Consider the following 23,385-nt stretch of genomic DNA (forward strand, 5'->3'; position numbering starts at 1 on the left):
CGAGAGGGCTTCTTGGTCGGTTGAGCATTTTTGGTTTTTGCCATTTCTATTTGAAACCTTAGAACACAAACACACTCTCAAACTTGAAAAAGATTAGACTTTTGAGAAAAAATAAAATGAGAAGAGAGAGTGGTGATCGTGGGTGAGTGGGTAGTTGAGAATATATACTCTTTGATTTTACTTACCCAAAATCAGAAAAAAAAAATGGAAAAGGAAAGTAACTTCCTTACCTTAGCCACCACGTGTGGAGAAGAAAAATGGAAACCAAAAAGATTTTTCAAAAATTGGTCAAGGTTTCCTAAAAAAGAAAAAGGAAACAACATATCCCCACAAAATCTAAGAATTAAACACCCTACCAAAACCGAAACTGCCACCAAAAAGGAAACCACAAAATAATTAATTATTTAAGAACAAGTTTCCTAAAACACCAAAAACGCCAAAAATAAAGGAAACACAATATAAAGAATGCAATAAAAACATGTTTCCATAAAAGAAAAAATAAAAGAAAAATATTAACAAAGAATCGAAAAAATATGCCCCCCTTTTTCTTTAATTTTTTCAAAAAATGCCCCCCAAAATAATTTGCAAATAACAAACAAGAGAGCACATAGAGACACATAAAGAACCAATCAACACTTAAGAGCAAAAAATAGTGCCTAAGAAAATAATGAAACATAACAAGGTAAATAACAAGAATTTTTAAGAAAGCTCAATTGAGAGAATCGGTCACAATTTTTTATTTATTTTTTATTTTTTTATTTAAAAGACTGAAAAGTAAAATAACCTCGATATTTTTGCAACTAAAATTCACAATGTCCGCTTGTCTTTGTCCCTGATGAAAAAATCAAACTCATAAGAATAGTCAGAAATTATTTTATCAAGCTAATGAAGTAGTAGAATGAGGTCATACCGGTTACACAGGGAAAAAAATTGACTCAGTCACCAAGAATATTAAAGCAAATCAAACAATATGTAACAACTTTATAGCACCATTTTCGAGGATAAGAATTTTTTTTTACCACAAACTGTGTCAAGCATAAGTGTGTTAAAGTGTAAGCAAGGAACATTGCCCAATTTGTCAAAAAGACTTTTTCTGATAAATTGTAACCATAGGAGACGTTGTCACACTACCTCAATAGTAGCCCTTTTCAATGGTAGCGTATCTTCTACATAACTCCTAATTACATAGTTCTAACTTACTGAGAGACGGCTTTCACACATTGAGATAGGTAGCTCTATTCATCCAATGGAGCTTGAACACACAGTTTTTAAACATTATTATTCAAAAATGGTAGTTTACATAACACTGTTTGATGAACCTGAATATTCCTGGGAGGAGTGAACAATTTTCCTGAACAAACCTGTATGACACCATAACATTATGAACATTAGCAATAAAATAATGACTGTAATTCTTATAAGGTTGAGATTTTCTTCTAGGACAAGGACAAAGACATTATGAACTCTAAGACAACTCAAATATCAAGGATCAAGAAGAACAAAAACATTAAACAGTACAAATCCCTAAGGATTTCCTTAGAGAAATAAAACGGACCGAGTCAAGAGCTTTAGTAAAAATATCTGCAATTTGCTTGCTAGTTTCAACATATTCTAAGATAAGAGTTTTATGTTCCACAAGCTCTCTAATAAAGTGATGATGAATGTCTATGTGCTTTGTGCGTGAGTGTTGAACAGGATTCTTAGAAATGTTTATAGCACTAGTATTATCACAGAAAATGGTTAAAGTTTTCAAATCAAACCCATAATCTGCCATCATTTGTTTCATCCATAACAATTGGGTACAATAACTACCTGCAACAATATACTCAGCCTCAGCTGTGGACAGAGAGATTGAGTTTTGCTTCTTACTGTGCCATGAAACAAGATTGTTTCCAAGATAGAAACATCCACCACTAGTACTTTTTCTATCATCTGCATTACCTGCCCAATCAGCATCACTAAAGCAAACAAGGTTAGAGTTAGTGTCTTTAGAAAACCAAATCCCAAAATCAATAGTGCTATTTACATAGCGAATAATTCTTTTCACAGCAGAAAGATGGGATTCCATGGGATTTGCCTGATATCGTGCACAAACACCAACACTATAACAAATGTCAGGACGACTAGCAGTAAGATAAAGCAAACTACCTATCATACTTCGATACAAAGTTTGATCTACCTTTACTCCTTGTTCATCTTTGCTTAATTTCAAAGTTGTGCTTATTGGAGTGTTGGTATGTTTGGCTTTCTCAAGACCAAACTTTTTCACAAAGTTCTTTGCATACTTGCTTTGAGTGACAAAAGTACCCTCATCTGATTGCTTCACTTGAAGACCGAGAAAATAAGTGAGTTCTCCTACCATGCTCATTTCAAACTCCTTTTGCATTTCGGAAACAAAAACTTGCACTTCAGAGTTAAAAGTAGAGTCAAACACAATATCATCAACATATATTTGAGCTACAATTACTTCAGAATTAATGTTCTTGATGAAAAGTGTTTTATCAACATTTCCTCTCTTGTAATCATAAGAAAGCAAAAATTTCAGTTAGACGCTCATACCAAGCACGTGGTGCTTGTTTTAGACCATACAAAGCTTTGTCTAACTTATAGACATGATCAGGAAAATGAGGATCCTCAAATCCTTTAGGTTGTTCAACATACACCTCTTCTTTTAACAGCCCATTCAAAAAAGCAGATTTGACATTCATTTGATACAATTTAATACCAAGAATGCAAGCTATGGAAAGAAGTAACCTGATCGATTCCAGTCTAGCTACTGGAGCAGCTTGAGTGTATCCTTGGGCAACCAACCTTGCCTTGTTCCGAATGATAGTGCCAAACTCATCACTCTTATTTTTGAAGATCCACTTGGTTCTAATGATGTTCACAAACGGTGGTCTAGGAATCATTTTCCAGACTTTGTTTCGAACAAATTGATGTAGCTCATCCTGCATAGCAAGAAACCAATCTTCATCCATTAGTGCTTCTTTCACAGATTTTGGTTCTAAAGAAGAAATAAAACATAAGAATTGAATTATATTAGCATATTTTCTTCTTGTAACCATGCTCTCATCCAAGTTTCCAAGGATGAGATTTGAAGGATGATTCTTTTTAACCCTGGAGGATGGTTCCCTCTGTGTTGGATCAGTGATTGAATTTGAAGAATGCTCAGATTCTTTTGTTGTTGGGATTTCTGTAGCAACAGATTCCTGCACTGTAGCCTTAATAACTGCTTCTGTAGCTTCGTCATGTTCCTTTTCCTCGGCAGCAGGCTTTTCAAGCAGGTCTTCAATCTGTTCTTCTGTAGAAAACTCAGACAAATATTTTAGGTCATCAACAACAACATTAGCAGATTCCATAACAATTTGGGTTCTCATGTTATACACACGATATGCCCTACTATTTGTGGAATATCCTAAGAAAACACCTTCATCACTTTTAGCATCAAATTTACCAATGTAATCACGATCTCTTAAAATATAACAAACACATCCAAACACATGAAAGTGGTTTACATTTGGTTTCTTACTTTTCCAGATTTCATATGGTGTTTTGTGAGTACCTGGACGTAAGAATACTCTGTTGATGGTATAGCAAGCAGTGTTAATAGCTTTGGCCCAAAGACGCCTTGTAAGCTTCTTGTTATTCAACATTACTCTAGCCATTTCTGTTAGAGTACGATTCTTTCTTCCAACCACTCCATTTTGTTCAGGAGTTTTATGAGCAGAAAATTCATGAGAAATACCGTTAGCTGTACAAAATTCATCATATATAGTATTTTCAAATTCCTTTCCATGATCACTCCTAATCCTAACAATTTTACCAATGTTAAGATCTTTTTCAACTCTTAATTTCAAACGCAAAGATTGGAAAGCTTCAAAAGTATCAGATTTTTCTCTCAAAAAATCCACCCATGAAAATCGAGAAAAATCATCATCACACACAAAAATATACCTCTTACCATTCAAGCTTTCTACCTAGATTGGACCCATTAAATCCATGTGCAGGAGTTCGAGAACTCTAGAAGTATTCACATCAGGGACACTCTTGTGAGAAATTTTCAGTTGCTTACCAAGCTGACATGGTCCACATTTTCCCAAAGACACCTTACCTAATTTAGGTAATCCTCGAACAATCCCTGCAACAGACAATTTCTTCATATTTTTAAAATGAATATGACCAAATTTTTCATGCCATAGATCAGTAACATTTTCAATGACAGAATGACAAGTAGCATACGTAGTGAAAGTATAACAATTATCACTAGATCTCAGCCCTTGTAAGACAATTTCATCAAGAATATTATATACATAGCAATGATTACTATCAAAGCTCACAGTATAACCCTGATCACAAATCTGACTAATGCTAAGTAGATTAGCTTTTAGTCCTTCAACCAACATGACATTCTTTAGTTTAGGAAGCCCTTCTAACTTGAGAGTTCCCATTCCTATGACTTTTCCAGTAAGACCGTTACCAAATGTAGCTTCTGTTGGAAATATTTTACCAGGTTCTAGATTTACTATTGAATTTCTGGGGAGGTAAGTTTGGATATAATTCAAAAATCAAATTAATGATCTTTGAACTGCATATCTACTAACTTTTTCTCCACCCCTATCAGTTCGCAAGATCTTTAACCACTTACCTTCACCATTGCTAGAAATTCATGAAATTTTTCAAACATTTCAAAATTTCTTTTGCATAAGGTAAAATTTAGAGTAATCGTTTTAAGAATACAAAGAAAACTCATATCCACCCCTGAATGTACATCCATCTACGAATGAGATGATTATACCTTCAATGGATATAGGCATATTAACTCTTTGTAGAGAATGATCTTGTCAAAGCCACGATGAACAAGATACAAATGCCATAGATTTATAAAATATGTGGTTGTATCTTTTGATGACTTAAGTTTAGTTACATCAAAGAGTTCTTAGAATAGTGCAAGTGGATTCTGGTCACAGAATACTAAACTCATACAGTTTGAATCCATTGATAGAAAATGGTTATGAAACTCTTGTGAAAGTGTAACTGTATAATGAGTAATTCTTTCTTGGACCACCACTACTAATTTAAATCTAAGTTGATTTGCCCATACAAGTAGGAGATTTCTAAGATTGAGGATTTATATCATTTTGGGATAGAATTTCGGGAATATCATCATATGCATCATTTAATTTCTTAAGAGAAAATATAGAATGATTTTATATGATTTATAGACCATTCATCCAATGATATGTCGTTGAGCTAATTTGAAATGAATAAGCTAAGAAGAATTAGGATAATTTCGTTTTAAATAAGAATCCAACGATGCTCCGATTAGCGAGAGTCAAAGTAATCTTATTTATACAATCTTCTTGTTTCATATTGTAAAATACTAGTCTAAGGTGTCATCAATTGATGAACAGCTAGATGTTGCATATACAATATTTATCTTTCGAGATCTAACACTATTATGTTAGTCTAATAGTGAAAATCCATTAGGGATTTATCTCATTAGAAAAACAAACCAAGTTAGACCAACAATGAAGATTCGAAATTAAACTACAATTTAATAATAGAAAATAACATGGTTCACTATAAATTCATACACAATTCAGAAATTATTAAACATATAGCAAGTAGGAATGACAAGTGAAAATACTAAAACATACAATCCTAAATAATTTCCAAGGTTTTCAACAAACTGATATCAGTGTCCCGTTTAGGCGAGAGTCAAAGCTACCATCCATTGAATAGAGTTGTCAGCTCATCTAAAATGATAAACATTCTAGCAACCTTTTATTCGATCAAGATTGGAATCCACGCTGTCCCGTTTAGGCGAGAGTCAAGGCTATTCTATCTTATGAGCTTCCACCACTGTTTCATATTGTTGCAAGTCTTATATAGTCGCCACCATTAAGGTGATCAATACTATATAAAAAACTTACAAAATTACTTATCTTTCGAGATTAAACGGTGCTAACTTGCTAATGAACGTTCCTCCATTAGGGAGGATTACTCACTAAAACAATAGCTATGTAAAACCATTAATGGAGATCGAATGTCCTAATAATAAAGCTCATTATTTAATGAAAGTTGTATTTTCTTCTGAAACTTTATTTTAATCAATTTATTTTAAATGTATATTTATTTAATTAAAATTTCCAATTTAGAATGAAAAATTCTAAATATAAATTTTAATTTAATGTTTAAAAATTATACTTAGATGGATATGAAAATAACGTGAATTATTTCCATCTTAGTGATAATTTCCAATAAATATTTAGAAAATTATTCAATTTAAGTTGTTTCAAAATTAATTTAAATTAATTTACAACTCAAATTTAATTTTCTATAAATATATATTGCATTTTGAAAAATGAAGTGTATAAGAATACTACTTTCGAAAATCTTTTAAAATAAAATAAAAATAAATAAATTTTGCAAAATTACTCTAATTTTATGTTGGCCCAAAATTAATAAAAATTAATTTTCAACAAAAAATATAATTTTCCTATTTAATTAAATATCTAAGAAATTTTTTAAATATTTAAGTATCATGATTAAAAATCAACTTAAATATTAATTTTCTATTTAATTAAATACACTAGAAAAATACTTCAAGCAAAACAGATAATAACTATCTAGACTTTCATTGACTAATTAACTTAATTTCTAATTATAATATATTTTAGTTCATTTATTTTAATTAATCATTAAATGAAAAAAATCATTGATTTAAAATATAAATAATTTTCAACTTTAATCTATTTTTCAAATAAAATTCGAAATTTCTGCATTAAAGAAATGCAATTTCGAAATTTTGGGAAAAAGATTAATAAAATGAAATAAAATATATTTTGAAAATTATTCAGATTTAAGTTATTCTGAAATAAGATTCCAAACTTAAGATAATTTTTAACTTTAATTAAATAACATGAAAATAACAATATTTAAGTATCATGATTAAAATCAACTTCCATATTGAAATTTTCAATTTAATTAAATGTATTAAATTCAAGAAATAAATAATTAAGTATAGAGGAAACTTAATTATTAATTCTAGTTTAATACTAGGAAAATATACTAAACTTAGATTGTACCAAAATTAATTATTAAACAATTAATTTCACAATCAATGATATTCCCTTATTCAAAATTAGAAATAATAATTAGTATCGAAATAACTATCTAGAATATATATCATTAACTAAGTGTTTTTCTAAAATTAACTTTAGAATATTAAATGAAAAATAAATTTCATATATTTTAAAAGTTAATTATGTTGCTAATTCAATTTTAATTAGGTTAGACTAATATAATTAACCTAATACAATTATTTAAATAAGGCAAATGGGCCTTCACAATTGGGGTAGTTCATGTGAGGGGGAGCTGGGTTCAGTATGTCATACCCACTTCTATTGGCCCCCAACTCTCACACAAGGCCCAAAAGAGAGGAATTTAACCTTTAAATAAATAATTGTTATTCATTGAATAAGCCCAAATCTAATTGGGCCTAAATAAAATTACTTATGTCAAATTTTATTTTAGCAACCTAGTCCATTTACTTAGTAAAACTTAAATGGGCTTCCTATATGCATCTAAGCCCAATAGCAAACATATAGGCTCACACAGGTCAAATAATTTGGATGGGCCCTATCATGTTACTAGGTTTACACAGATGAAAGAAGTACACAATTTTACCTGTTACAAATTATTTATAAGATCTATTGACAATTGGACTATGATTAAAATCAGATCATTGGATCTGTCAACAAGTTAATCATAGCAATTTAGATCAGATAAATAATAGGTTTGTTAATTTTTGTTTTTTGAATAAACAATATAAAGTTAAATAAACAAACATTGTCCATGTAACAGATATGAAATAAGATATTAATATAATTACATTATTATTCTTAAACTAACCAACTAAATTTTGAAAATTTAGGGTTATTAAAACAAACCTTAAAATCTCAAAAAATAAAGGAAACTAATTTTAAAATATCTAGGTTTATTTGAATCAAATTAAATTAAATATCTAATAAGATCAATGATTTGAAAGAAAGAATCTTCAATATCACTTTCAAATCTTATAATTTAATAAAATAAACCAATTTTAAAATAGATTTGGTTAGATAATTATTATTTTAGGAATAAAATAATAAATGAATGATAATTACCATAATTATATGTCAAAATATCTTAAATTAAGCAATATTCAAATTTCTACAAAATATCTAAGTTATTTGAATATTTAAGATATGATTTATAAATTTCCAATAAGGAAAAAAATGATATTTATAGAAAAATATCTTTTTAAACTTATAATTTATAAATAATTAAATATTTAATAAAATAATAAATTTTGAATTTGAAAATATTGTGGTAAGTGTATCTATAAAAATATCTATGTTAATTTTAAATTTATTAATTATTTAATTTGTCATATAAGATAATTTTAATATAATATTTTAAATAAAAAGACAAAGTTATCTTTTAATTTAAAATATGTTAAATATCAAAATATCTAATCTTATAATTAAATAATATATAAATATTAAAGAAGTTAACAAATTTTTAAATCTGACTATAATAGGAAATATTTAAAATTGGAAATATTCCAAAATAGAAATATTTAAAATTGGAAAAATTCTAAATTGAAAATATTTTAAAATTGGAAATATTTCAATTTAGAAATATTTAAATTTGGAAAAATGAATTTTGGGAAACAAACCCCAAAAATCGCAATTTTTGGGTTGGCTTCCCAGGAGGCTGCACGTGCAGCCTCCCTCCAGAGGCTGTAAAAAGCCCATACGCGCGCGGAGCAAGGGCACCCAGCCGAGAAAACTCGGCGGATGCAGGGTGCATGGGCGGCAATCGTGGGCGCTGGCAAGGTGCACACGGACGTGAGGCACGTCACACGCGCGCGCAAGGGGAGGCTGATCTGAGGGTCTAATGCGCATGAGCACCACCCTCGACAGTCTTGAATCCCGATTTTCCAAAATTCATATCTTTTTCGTTTTTCATCGGAATCGAGTTCCGTAAAAAACAAAATTGCTTAATTTTTCACAAGGAATCCAAATAAAATATTTTCAAAAAAAGAAAAAAATATTTTTCATGGAAAAAATTCGTACAACACAAACTTTCATCACATAAACACATAAACCAACATGAAACCATCTAAATCAACACAAAACATATAAAAACATCGTTTTAATTCATATTACATGAAAGTAAATCATTATCATGGCTCTGGTGCCAGTTGTTGGAAATATTTTACCAGGATCTAGATTTAGTACTAAGTATGTTTGATTAACATCCTAATATGAATTCTAAAACAATGAAATAAACACATAAGAGTTTAAGAAACCTTACAGTGGGTGCAGCGGAATATTATGACTCCTTCCATTCAGATCTCTATCCCTTGATTCCTTTCTGTAGTAGAGCATTATCAAGATCTGAATCTGGATCTCCTTCTCTCCTTCTTTGATATTGATTTTCCATAGTCTTACATACTATGATTGATGTACCACTTGATGTGTGTGGGCACTACTCTATCACTCAAGGGAATTTCAAAAACAGAGAAGAAAGAGAGAGAGAGAGAGTGGCGGCTTCAGAGTGTTTGAGAAAATAATTAGTAAAGTGTGTAAAACCTGAAGCCTTTACCTTCTATTTATAGAATACCACATAGGGTTAAGGTTGAATTACTTGGCATTTAAAAATGAAAAATAAAATGAGAAATAGGAAGCATAGTGGCCGACCATGGAATAAGGAAACAAGCCTCTCACTTTTGCAACTTTCCTATTTTATCATTCCTAGTTTCCCATTCTCCAAAATTGCCAATTTTCTCATTCAACCACATAAATGTCAAATCTAATTATTTAATAACTATAATTAGTTATTAAATAATATATTGTCATTTATTTTATTTATTAATAAAAACTAATCAAAGTTTCTCAATTAATAAATATACCCTTTAAACTCTCTATTTACTGTTTTACCCTTGCTTAGTGAATATTCATAAAGTAGACATAGTCTAACTTTTAGAATTATAATTGATTAATTAAAATCAATTAACTGAGTCTTACAAGCAGTATGGTCTCAACTAGTATGGGGACCATGGGTCTATATAACCGGGCTTCCAATAAGTTGAACCGAATTCACCAAGTAAATTCCCTAACTTATTAATTCCTTATTGAATCCAAACTTAGAACTTGGAATTGCACTCTCAGTCATATAGAACGCTCTATATGTTCCATGATATAGACACGTCATTAGTTATCCATTGTTATAATCCTAATGTGATCAATGACCCTCTAATAGATGATCTACATTGAAAAGGCATTAAGTTACCGTTACACCTTCAATGTATTTTATCCTTAAAACACTTAGCTCCGTATAAATGATATTTCAGCAAAGTGAAATGAGATATCCACCATTTATCTCTGTTTAGCCAAGCTCGAAGGATATCATCGTTTCACTTCTAAATTCCTATAGAAGTTATAGATTCCATATTTATGGTAGCACTCCCACTCAATTATACTATCATGTTCCTAAAATGTACGTATCACCCTGACCCAAAAGTAGGCTTAACTAACAAATCAAAGAACATGTATAGTACTCTTGAGATCAAACCTAACCATATCAGGATTAAGATCATTTGATCTAGGATCAACAGGTGATATTGAATTGAATAGATATTACGGTAAATTTAAATATATCTAATCAAAGTTCAATATCAGTCCCTTCCGATGTATACTCCATACATCCGATACTGGTAAACTTTGCCAATGTCCTGGAAAGGACATAACACTTTTCCAAGGTGTAAGAATACCTATCGCTGATTATACCATGTCAGTCTAAATTCAGTGTTCTGACAAATCAGGGAATAAACTTTCGAACATATAATTAAGATTATATTCCACTGTGCTGACAACACTATAATCTTTAACAAATTCATATGTTCTGGACTTAAATAGAATTTATACATTATATATATAATCATGAAATAAATCATGTGAACCATGCAACATAAAATGTTATTTCTGATCTTTATTAATAAGTAAATCTGATTATATTGAAATGAGTTTTATTTAGGGCACAAAACCCAACAACTTCTCCACAGTGCATTGGTCTAATGTTCACAAGATATTCTTGTTCACCTGTCATGTGTCTAGAACAACCACTATTAAAGTACCACGTGTTAGAAGCAATAGTTTTAAAACAAGTAGAACCTACCAAGCATTTGTTTTCGACAACCCATTTTTGTTTTTGTAAAACATGTTTATTTCCAACATAATTAGATTTAAACATGTTTTGCATGGTTATGCACTTAGGTCGAATGTGACCTTTTATTCCACAAAAATGGCAAATAGGGATGAAAAGTCTTCCATTCCCTTTGAAATTGTCAAACTTACCATGCTGCTTCTTTTCTGTAACAGCGGAGTGCTTTGCTGTAGAGACAGAAACCTGCGAGGTAGAAACAGTTCTTCCTAAAACAAAACTATTAGATTTAACAAAAGTTGTATTGGAATTAGATTGATTAGAAACATAACCCGGACCAGCATGATATGTTTGGCCAGATTTTTGAATTTTTTTCAAAAATGGTGGAACCTGGATTTAGCATTTTAACATTGTTTTTGATGTTTTCAAGTTCATTGGTTAAAGAAATAATTTAAGACTCTTTTAAAAACAGTTCAGATTCACAACATTTAAGTTTATCTTCCAACTCATTAATGTTGTTACACAAGACTTTATTATCTTTAACCAGGGAGCAATTTTCAGCACATGTTTCCAACCACTTACCAAACATTACCTTGTAAGATTCAGCCATAGAATTCTCATCAATTTCCGTCTCATCTGAATCGGATCTAGATTCTTCCTTGTTGTCATCGACCAAGATATTATTCATGCAAATGGTCTTTTCTTTTTCCTGCAAATTTCTTGACAAAACACTTGTTGGAGCAACCTTTTCTTTTTCATCCTCACTACTCTCAAAATCATCACTCCAAGTAACATTTAACCCCTTTTTATTTTTCTTTAAGGTATTGGCACATTCGGATTGAGTGTGACCAAATCCTTCACATTCTCTGCATTTAATACCTTTTTTATTGTTAGATGAAAAAGTTTTAGAGGGAATATTACCAGAAATGTTACCTTTTGAGCTCTTTGAAAAGTTCTTTTTATTTCCAACAGATTTCATGTATTTTTGGAAATTTTTTGCCAATAGAACCATTTCATCATCATTTTCATCATCAGAAATAATATTTTCAGAATCATTAAAGGCAATACCTTTACTTTTCTCATTCGAGAGACTTTGCTTAAAGGCCATCTCCCGAAAGCCTATACAACCATCTCCCGAAGGTTGTGTGCTTGTATCATCCCGATGCAAGACTTCAAAAGCAATCTCCCAAAAGCTTGTAAAAACCCTTCTCCCGAAGGTGTGCTTGTATTTTCCCAATGCAAGACTTTAAAAGCAATCTCTCGAAAGCTTGTAAATACCTTCTCCCGAAGGTGCACTGATGTTCTTCTTCGTTGTAGACTTGAATACAGACTCAAGACAATACAAACTACAAATAAACAGAGTAAGAGTCGAACAACTTTTCTCTACAAAACAAAGACACTCTTTCCTCAAGATATGAAAGTGAATGAAAGAGATACAAAACCTAGCTACTATAAGGTGTATTTATAATCAATATACACCTTATTGACAGCTTACACACGGTCTGAACCAGACCCCAGCCCACTAGAAACTTCCCTAAAATAGTTCTTCAATCAGTCCAGGAATTTCCGTTTCTATACCTACATAATCGTGGGCAGTAAGTACAACTTTCCTTTTAGAGAAAAGGAAAGCTTTGCTCCTGTTTTCTCTTCAAGAAATCTAATATAAGAAAATGGGAAACTTACACAAGATCAGAATATACCAGCTGGTTAGATAAAAAAGAAATGGGTAACCAAACTTACCATTTTTACCTTTTTTCCAAAAATAGGAAAGCTAGACAGCTTTCCTTTCAAGTTTGAATACACAAAATAGGAAACCATATTAAAGCATACCAACCGAAAATATACAATGAATAATAAAATATTTTTTTCAATTAAATATGCCAAAAATGAATTTAACAATACGCTTATTATCGTTTATAAGACACAGTCATTATCGTTATGTTAGAAAAAGTCATTGTTATAAATTGAACCGTTATTAGATTTCTTACTTGTCGGTTATCTCATTAAGTAACGACAGCGATATATGGATAGTGTGATAGGTATCAAGGTTGTTTTATAAGACAATGTCAATTATATTAGAATGTCAGAGTAGGGATTAAGGATGTCTTATTAAACAAAGATGAAATTGATTACTTTATAAAGTAACAGGTATGACTTGCCTAGTAATGAATGTTTAGATTTTTGTCAATATCTGATTGTGATTATCTGAGTTTATGTGGATTATATTTTTGTACTTATTTGTGATATTATGTTATTATTTTTCTTGCTGAATCTTTGTGACTCATGAGTGGTATGTGGTGCAGGTAAAGGATAGAAAATATTTGGCAGCCATGAGTCAGGGATCTTCTTCAACATGCAAATAGATGTTCAAACACAAGGAAGGGACCAGACTAAGTGAACCAATTAGGTTCAGAGCTAGACTAGTGACAAAAGGATTTAGCCAAAAAGAAGGAATAGACTTTACAAAGATATTTTTTCCTGTAGTAAAGTATAAAACTATTAGAATTATGCTAGCAATTGCAGCTAAGTTTGACTTAGAGGTGAAAGAAATGGATGTTACAACAACTTTTCTCAATGGAGAACTGGAAGAAGAAATTTACATCGAGAAAACCCAAGAGCTACATAAAGAAGGGACAAGAAGGAATGGTATGCAAGCTAGAGAGATCATTGTATGGACTTAAACAGTCACTAAGACAGTGGAACAAAAGGTTTGATACCTTCATGACTAAGAAAGGCTTTACAAGAAGTGTCTATGACACATGCCTATACTACAAAAGTACATAGATTGATACGGAAACATACTTGTTGTATGTGGATGATATGCTGATTATAAGCAAAGAAAAGGCCAAGATAAAAAAATCTAAATGATTTGTTGAAAGCTTAATTTGAAATGAAGGACTTAGGAGAGGCCACCAAGATACTTAGGATGTATATAAAGAGAGATAGACAGAAAGAGAAGCTAAAATTAAGTCAAGAAGACTACATCAACAAACTACTTGAGAATTTTCTCAATTAAAAACGAAAAGGTGATTAAACAGCCAATCACCTGTTAGCATTAACTATCAAAAGCTCAATTTCCTACTACATCTTAAAAGATTGATCAGATGAAAAAGGTACCCTATTCCAATGTAGTAGGATCTGTAATGTACCTAATGGCCTGTACAAGGCCAGACTTGGCATATGTCATGACCCTGAAAAAGAGCACTGACACGCAATGAAATGGACATTTAGATATCTACTTAGGAGAACAAAGGTTGGACTGGTGTTTAGAAGACTAAATGCAAAGCTCCTAATTGAAGGCTATAATGATGCAGATTTTGCAAGAGACAGAGACAATAGAAAATCTACTACTACATACTACTTTACATTTGGAGGGAGTTATTAGCTGAAAAGTACAACTCCAACCAGTGGTTGCTTTATCAACCACTGAGTCAGAATATATTGTTGTCACATAAGCAATAAAGGAAGCCATCTGGCTTCAAGGTCTCCTAGAAGAAGTTACTAAAATGAAATAGACCCCTAAAATGTATTTAGATAGCCAAAGCTGTATACACCAATGCAAGAACCTATATTTTTATGACAAAACAAAGCATATAGAAGTGAAGTATCACTTCATAAGGGATAAGATAACTAAAGAAGAGGTTAGCATCATACCAACAGAAGAGAACCCAACTGACATGGGTATTAAGATTGTCACCTTAAAAAAATTCAAGCTTTGCCACTATAAGAAAAATAAGTATCACTAATGCCAGTATCACTAACGGCAAATTGTCGTTATTAATAAGTCCACCATCAATAACGACATTACAAAGTCGTCATTGATAAAAGCTTTTTTCATTATATACAACATTAATGACGACACAAGCACTTTTAATGACGATAGTGTCGTCATTTCAATTTTTTAAAAAATAAAAGCATATATTTGTCATTTAACATATATATGCAACCTTTGGGCATTTAAAAAAAAAATCTTGGAAGACTCACGCACGCGGCTCAACAACCCTTTTCCATTTTCAAAATATATTATTTAATTACTTTTATTAATATTCAATAATTTTAATTGAATATATATATACCATTTATCCTTCGCATAAACCCTAGCAGCCGCCCCATTTAATTAATTTTGTTCTTCTTCCTTATTTTTTTTTTTTCAGTTTTGTTGTTCTTCTTTCTCATTTTTTTATGCTCCTTTGTATTAATTTCTCTCTCTCAGCTCGTTTATGCGTAGGTGGTGCAGAAAGTAAAGGTCGGTCGGCAAGCAAGGCTAGGGGGCACAACGGTCGGTCGGCAACGCTCTTTTCAGACAAGCCAACGACGTCGTTTGACTGGGCCCAATCGTCTCACAAAATCAATCATTTCCTCTCTTCTACACGATATCTCATATGTTATTTTTTTTGTTACTTCCATATCCAGGTTTGCAATCGACGACAGCGATTGGAGGTTCGGATTGGGCTTGCTTCGTCGGAGTTCACAGTGAACACTTGGAGAGGCGGTCGGAGCTTGCAGATTGGAGATTTTATATTTTTGTTTTATTACATTTTTTGGTTTGGGCTTTATTTTTTGTAATCTTTACATTTGATTTCTTTTTTATTTTTGTTTGGGATTGCTTAGGATTGTATGTTGGATATATTTTACCAGGATCTAGATTTACTAACAAGTATGTTTAATTAAAATCCTAATATGAATTCTAAAACAATGAAATAAACACATAAGAGTTTAAGAAAACCTTACATTGGGTGCAGCGGAATATAATGACTCCTTCTGTTCAGATCTCTAGCCCTTGATTCCTTTCTGTAGCAGAGCATCACCAAGATCTGAACCTGGATCTCTTCCTCTCCTTCCTTTGATGCTGAATCTCCTTCTTGTTGGTTGATTTTCCACAGTCTTACACACTATGATTGAGATACCACTTGATGTGTGTGGGCACTACTCTACCACTCAAGGATGTCGAAATTATTGAAGAAGAAAAGAGAATAAGAGGTTTCGGCTATAGAGAATAGAAAGAGGCTCAAATTTCATCTGACAAAGTTAAGTGTGAATGAGAGCCATCACTATCTATTTATAGGTAACCACCTAGGTTTAAGTTAGAATTATTTGGCATTAAAATAATGAAAAAATAAATGATAAAAGTCTACAATAGTGGCCGACCTGGGCTTTGGATAATGGGCCTCACTTATGCAATTTTGCTGTTTTATCATTTCTGCATCTCATTTTCTCAGAAACGTCAATTTTCAAATTCAACCATTTAAATTCCAATTCTAATTATTCAATAACTAAAATTAATTATTACATAATATTGTCATTTAATATATTTATTAATTAGACATATAAAGTCTCTTAATTAATAAATAAACCTAGAATCTCTTTTCTTTACAATTTCACCGTTGCTTAGTGAAAATTCACAAGGTAGACATAGTCTAACTTTAGAATTATAATTGATTAATCAAAATCAATTAACTGAGTCTTACAAGCAGTATGGTCTCAACTAGTATGGGGACCATGGGTCTATATAACCGAGCTTCCAATAAGCAGATCAAGAATTCATATCTTATATTCAATGACTTATTAATTCTTCGTTGAATCCACGCATAGAACTTAGAATTGCACTCTCAGTATATAGAACGCTCCATATGTTCCACGATATAGATACGTCATTAGTTATCCATTGTTATAATCCTAATTTGATTAATGACCCTCTAATAGATGATCTACATTGAATAGGCACTAAGTTACCGTTACACCTTCAATGTATTTTATCCTTAAAACACTTAGCTCCGTATAAATGATATTTCAGCGAAGTGAAATGAGATCTCAACCATTTATCTCTTTTTAGCCAAGCTCGAAGGATATCATCGTTTCACTTCTAAATTCCTATAGAAGTTATAGACTCCATATTTATGTTAGCGCTCCCACTCAATTATACTATCATTTTCCCAAAATGTACGTATCACCCTGACCCAAAAGTAGGCTTAACTACAAATCAAAGAACATGTATAATACTCTTGAGATCGAACCTAAACATATCAGGATTAAGATCATTTGATCTAGGATCGACAAGTGATATTGAATTGAATAGATATTACGGTAAATTTTAATATATCTAATCAAAGTTCAATATCGGTCCCTTCCGATGTATACTCCATACATCCGATGCTGGTAAACTTTGCCAATGCCCTGGAAAGGACATAACACTTATCCAAGGTGTAAGAATACCTATCGCTGATTATCATGTCAGTCTAAATCCATTGAACTGACAAATCATGGAATAAACTTTCGAACACATAATTAAGATTATATTCCACTGTGTTGACAACACTATAATTATTAACAAATTCATATGTTCTGGACTTAAATAGAATTCATACATTATATGTATATAATCATGAAATAAATCATGTGAACCATGCAACATTAAATGTTATTTCTGATATTTATTAATAAGTAAATCTGATTATATTGAAATGAGTTTTATTTAGGGCATAAAACCCAACAAACTCCCACTTGCACTAATATAAAACAAAATGTGCATTTCAAATAATCTCAACAGCTTGATATACAAATCAAGTGTAGTAGTAGTAAACTCCTCCTTATAGGATGTGACAGGTTGAATTAACCACAACCTTTCCTCCACCATTACTCTTCCTTAATCACAAAATCCTTGATAATGTGGAATTCCTCTCTATATGTCTACTCTTTTAGGATACTAGATTCTATACCTTTGGCAACTACTTTTGCTTATTCAGGAAATAACACTAGTAGTTAAGACAGGTTGGAACGGTGCCACAATTGTATAGAACTTTCCTTAGACTGAATAAGTACCTTTCCTGCAACTTTAACATTCAGTCTCTCTCTGGTAGACTAAGAGATTTCAGATAGGTTTTTACACTTCTCCAAAATCACTACTCCGCCCCCAAAGTAATTACCATCTTATCAGCAGACTTTCTAGCACAAAGGCAAGTCTCGAAATCTCATGTGGTGTAGTCTAAGAGTTTCAAATACACCCTTATTGACTAACATATAGTTCATCTTCTTAATCTTAAGTTTTACTTGATTGTCTTCCAATGTTCTTCTCCTGGATAAATCTGATACATACTCATTACTCTCACTCAATAGCAGGTGTCTGGTCTAAGGCATACTAAAGCATATCTGAGACCTCTCACTATTGATTTAAGGAATTCTTTCATGGCTTTATCTTTTCTAGAATAGTTGAGACTTTTCCTTAGATAAATAAAATCTATGCCTAGAAGTCGAGAAGCTTCTATATATTGCCATTAGAAAGAAAATGCTTCAGCATCTTACTAAAGTAAGTTGCTTGCGTTAGAGTAAGTAATTACCAGGTATACCATAAGCCATAGGTTTAGATAAACTCAAACCTATAATACTAGGAACATGAAGTTTTGTTAAGTCCATTGAATAGACTTATACACGAAATTTCCTTTTATGCCCTTGTAATAGAAAGTTTAGGTTACTCCATCTGAATGGATTAAACCATAGTTCTATTGGCTTTTCTTCTTTGTTTCTTATCTTGACAATCCATTACTTGTTTAAACTCACAATGGATTTTAATCACTAGTGTCTTCCAAGTCATAAGAAGGTGAGTTCCTAGGAACTCTCCCACTACGACAAGGTACCGTGAATTATGTCTAAGAAAACTAAATGGTATTGACCTCTTCGGTTGTGACAAGACAACAGAGGCAGTGGGATCATCATATGTCAAATAAGATGATAGAACACTTTTGGAATCAAGAAAAATATCTCCTTTATTTTCTACTTTATTTTCAGACTTAGTCATTTTTCTTAGAAAAGTTGTATTTGTTTGAACAAACACTTTCTTATCTAATGACTATGGGATGGTCCACCCCTAATCACTTAGAATAGCTAACAAACATGCAAACTATGGTTAACAGTTCTAGCTTTTCTTAAGATTTTGATTTGGTCATCCATGAATCTAGTAATGATTTACATTAAGTATACAACCATTACATCACTCTGAAATCGTATTACCATAGAAGGACTTAGGCAACGACTAGTAACTAATCATCAATATGCAACTCGAATTTCTGGGGAGGTAAGTTTGGATATAATTCAAAAATCAATTTAATGATCTTTGAACTGCATATCTACTAACTATTTCTCCACCCCTATCAGTTCGTAAGGTCTTTAACCACTTACCTTAATGGTTTTTCATTATTACTAGAAATTCATGAAATTTTTTCAAACATTTCAAATTTCTTTTGCATAAGGTAAAATCTAGAGTGATCGTATTAAGAATATAACGATGAACTCATATCCACCCCTGAATGTACATCCATCTGCGAATGAGATGAACTTACTTTCAGTGGATATAGGCATAATGTAACGCCCGTATTTTATATTTACTAAACTTGGAAGATTAACTTTAATATATTATATCTTTATAACTATATGGGTCGGGATCCCGAGTATCAAAATACAAGTTAAAAGTATTTTACTAATATGTACATACAATAATAATTTTTTTTAAAAAAAATTAACTCGCTAAAATGCAACTCCAAAATACAGACTTCAAAATACTAAAAGACCGAAACCCTCCAGGTTGCACTGACGCGATATGTACAATCATTGCCGAGTTCTGCCTCACTGTTCCTCCAGCTTTGCTTTTCCTTTACCTACACCAGGTAGCAAACTGATGGGTCAACAGACTCAGTAAGATATGTAAGAAATATATAAAAATATTGTAATGCCGGCTTTATGATTAAGCCGCCCTGAGCTCAATAACCAAGCTCACCAAATGGTTACAAACGTTCTTAAGGGAAGTACGACTACTGTACCAAATGCACTAAAGTACCAACTCTGTACTAGTGTTGGTAGAGCCCTAACTGTACTCCCGAGAAGTACTAAGTGTTGTACCACAAACACGACGTACCCTTGGTACTCGTGTTGGTAACACCGCAACTACAATTATAAACAACACTATACTAACACTCTATAAATCACATTTAAACTAGTGCTAGTAGTGCAAACATGTAAAACAAGCATATATTCATATATATATATATATATTCTTATGGGTAGCACGAAAGAGAGAGAGAGCGATAAACTTCTAGGATTTTCTCACTAAACCTCTCTTTTTCCTTTCTTCCTTTTTAAGTTTTCTATCTATTTTCTATTTTTAAAATAAGGAATCAATATTAAACCTTGTAAAAGAGGCAACCACCAATTCTCACTAAAACCAAAAGTCAACATAAAAGAATGACTTATTTGCCCTTTTAACTTAAGCCAAAGGTTAAACAATACCAAGGGCATTTTAGACATTTACAAATCCCGTCCAATTCACAACACCTCTAATACCTAACAATAATACCCCGATAATATTCTAAATTATATACAATACGACTCTCTAAAGGCCCAACATCGCTCTCCACAGCTTCCGAACACAACACAGGAATTGGGTAATTAAATAGCATAATAACATAAAAACATAAATGAACTCAATTAAATTCCCATAATTGTATTTTATTAATAATAATAAAATCTCATACATAAACCCTAATTATTTAATAATTCAAGGTATTAACCATATGCGGTCTTTACAATCATCCCCCCGTTAAAAGGATTTCGCCCCCGAAATCTACCTAAACAATTCAGGATACTGAGTCCTCATATGAGATTCCAATTCCCAAGTGGCTTCTTCCACTTTACTATTTCTCCAGAGCACTTTAACCAACGATATGGTTTTAGTTCGAAGGACCTTTTCCTTCCGATCTAGAATTTGCACTGGTTGTTCATCATAAGATAGGTCAGGTTGCAACTCCAACATTTCATAACTCAGAACGTGCATTGGATCAGACACGTATTTCCTCAGCATGGAAACATGAAATACATTATGCACTGCTGACAATGATGGAGGTAAAGCCAACCGATAAGCAACTTGTCCAACCTTTTCCAGAATTTCAAAAGGTCCAATAAACCTAGGGCTCAACTTGCCTTTCTTTCCAAAGCGTCTGATCCCTTTCATTGGGGATACTCGTAGAAAGACATGATCACCAGGTTGGAATGTGACATCCCGTCGCTTGGGATCTGCATAACTTTTCTGCCTGCTTTGAGAAGCAAGCATTCGAGCTTTGATTTTGTCTATTGCTTCATTTGTCTTGTGGACCAATTCAGGGCCTAAGTATTTCCGTTCTCCTGTTTCGTCCCAATGAATTGGGGAACGACATTTTCTGCCATAGAGCAGCTCATAGGGAGCCATTCCTATGGTACTTTGATAGCTATTATTATAGGAGAATTCAATTAGAGGCAAATACTTACTCCATGACCCTCCAAAGTCCATAACACAAGCTCGTAACAAATCTTCAAGAATTTGAATAGTTCGCTCAGATTGCCCATCTGTTTGAGGATGGAAGGCCGTACTGAATTTCAAATTAGTTCCCATAGCCTTTTGTAAACTCACCTAAAACTTTGATGTAAATTTAGGGTCTCTATCTGAAACGATTGACTTCGGTACTCCATGAAGACGAACAATTTCTTTCACATACAAATCAGCATACTGATCCACTGTATAGGTTACCTTAACAGGTAAGAAATGTGCTGACTTTGTAAAGCGATCAACCACAACCCAAACTGAGTCGTACATCCCTGTGGTTCTAGGCAAGCCAATCACAAAGTCCATTGCAATGTCTTCCCACTTCCATTCTGGAAGTGTTAATGGCTGAAGTAACCCTGCCGGTCGTTGATGCTCGACTTTAATTTGCTGACAAGTTAAGCACTTAGTGACATAGTCCACCACATCCCTCTTCATCCCATACCACCAAAAATAAGGTTTCAAGTCTTGATACATTTTGGTGGTTCCTGGATGCAATGAGTAAGGAGTGGTATGAGCTTCTTCCAGAATTTCTTTCTTAAGTTCATCGATATCAGGGACACACACTCGTGCTTTAAACAATAGCATTCCACTTTCAGAAGTTGAAAATTCCTTAGCTTTGCCCGCTAAGACATCTTCTCGAATCTTAACCAATTCAGAATCTTCCGTTTGGGCCACTCTGATTCTTTCCAACAAGTCTGACTGAAGTGTCAGATTAAATAATCTCTCCGTCACCAATTCAATGTTTGCCCTAGTCATCTCCGAGGCTAACTGAGAAGAAATCATGGCCATGTTGGATATCTGATCAGGTCCCTTTCTGCTTAAGGCATCTGCCACCACATTTGCTTTTCGAGGATGGTGCAGGATTTCACAGTCATAGTCTTTTACCAACTCTAACCACCTTCTCTGTCTCATATTCAAATCCTTCTGAGTGAAAAAGTACTTGAGACTCTTGTGGTCAGTATAGATCTCACACCTTTCACCATATAAATAATGTCGCCAAATTTTCAAGGCGAACACCACTGCTGCAAGTTCTTGGTCGTGAGTTGGGTAACGCTGCTCATAATCTTTTAATTGCCGGGAAGCATAGGCTATGACTTTATCTGCTTGCATTAACACATAGCCTAAACCCTGCCTAGAAGCATCGCAATACACTACAAACTTCTCTTGGTCAGATGGCAGGGCAAGAACAGGAGCTGTAATCAATCGTTGCTTCAACTCTTGAAAACTCTTTTCACACTTATCTGACCATATAAATCTCTGATTCTTCTTAGTTAACTCAGATAACGGCATTGCAATCTTGGAAAAACCTTCCACAAAGCGTCGATAATAACCCGCTAAACCGAGAAAACTTCGAATTTCAGTGACTGTTTTAGGTCTAGGCAAATTCTTCACCGCCTCAATCTTCCCTGGATCAACCATAATCCCGTCCTTTCCAACAATATGCCCTAGAAAGGACACTTGTGACAGCCAGAACTCACACTTTTTGAATTTTGCATAGAGTTTATGATCTCTAAGTCGCTGCAGGACCATTCGAAGATGTTTCTCATGCTCTGCTTCTGACCGAGAGTATACAAGAATATCATCGATAAATACAATTACAAAATTATCGAAAAAATCCTTGAATACCCTATTCATGAGATCCATAAAGGCTGCCGGTGCATTTGTTAACCCAAAAGACATAACCAGGAACTCATAATGACCATACCTGGTTCAGAAGGCTGTCTTCGGGATATCCTCTTCTCGAATTCTCAACTGATGATAACCAGACCTCAAGTCAATCTTAGAGAATACTGTTTTGCCCTGAAGTTGGTCAAACAAATCGTCAATTC

The sequence above is a fragment of the Cannabis sativa genome, chromosome 1 (genome assembly GCF_029168945.1).
Source record: "Cannabis sativa cultivar Pink pepper isolate KNU-18-1 chromosome 1, ASM2916894v1, whole genome shotgun sequence".
In the NCBI taxonomy this organism is placed as follows: Eukaryota; Viridiplantae; Streptophyta; class Magnoliopsida; order Rosales; family Cannabaceae; genus Cannabis; species Cannabis sativa.